The sequence below is a fragment of the Leptidea sinapis genome, chromosome 23, assembly GCF_905404315.1.
Source record: "Leptidea sinapis chromosome 23, ilLepSina1.1, whole genome shotgun sequence".
Classification (NCBI taxonomy): domain Eukaryota; kingdom Metazoa; phylum Arthropoda; class Insecta; order Lepidoptera; family Pieridae; genus Leptidea; species Leptidea sinapis.
This window is the reverse complement of record NC_066287.1, coordinates 10,339,655-10,340,630: the sequence shown is the minus strand read 5'-3', so window position 1 is coordinate 10,340,630 and position 976 is coordinate 10,339,655.

The following is a 976-nucleotide window of genomic DNA, read 5'->3' as shown; positions in this document are numbered from 1 at the left end:
GCTGTGGACTACAATAAACTACCGCATATCTACCAATATCTTATCGAATGTAAATAAACCACGGAAAGGGCTAAATGTTACGCCTGGGACCTAACGTAGTAAACATAACTAAATTTAGTGTTGTTATCGATATGCGGTTAAAATTAGATGAAGTTTATCGCACCTATAATAATAAGTATAAATATGACTGTAAACTATATTATTGTAAGTATTAAATTACTATCAATAACTTGCCACACGTGGGTACTTGAACGTAATTATTTCTTGAGTGAACCTACTTATGTCGGTTGAACCGTTTATAAGGAATATTTATTAATATATCGATACCCACTTTTATAATATATTGTTTGGATTGTATTTATGTAGGCGTTTTTTAACCGCTTTCATAAATGGAAGCGGTTTTCTATTTTATTTGGCCATATATTTTTGTTGTAAGTAACTAGGTACCTATGTTGAACATTTCTCCGCCAATTTCCAACCTTATTTTAATTCTTCTTTTTTATGTGTATCGCCAGGGTTACCTACCTCAAAGGTGGTTTGGAAAAAGAATCATATAGGTATAAATAAATCAAGTTTTTTAATTAGGTAGGTAATAGCTGTGTTAAAATATACATACCGCTAGTTACATGCTATCTTTGACAGTCAAAATGAAAAAGAGAGTGACGGTATTATATTTACTGAAAAATTAACTTTAAGGATGCTTTCTGCAACTAGCAGTTAATATATTAAGTCGACCATATAGCCGACGACCATGTATAAGACGACCCATATAGCTCAGTGTTTAATGACCCTGCCTAGCGAGAGACCCCGGATTGGAATCCCGTTAAGTGCAAATATTTATGTTACGGGCAATTTGATAAGTCCGGGCACTATTAATAATGGCCAGTCTGTATTTATAATGCCCGACTCAATTGGACAATGTGATTAAAACAGCATGATTATTCACTTTTCCCGGCCATTATGAATAATGCCCAGG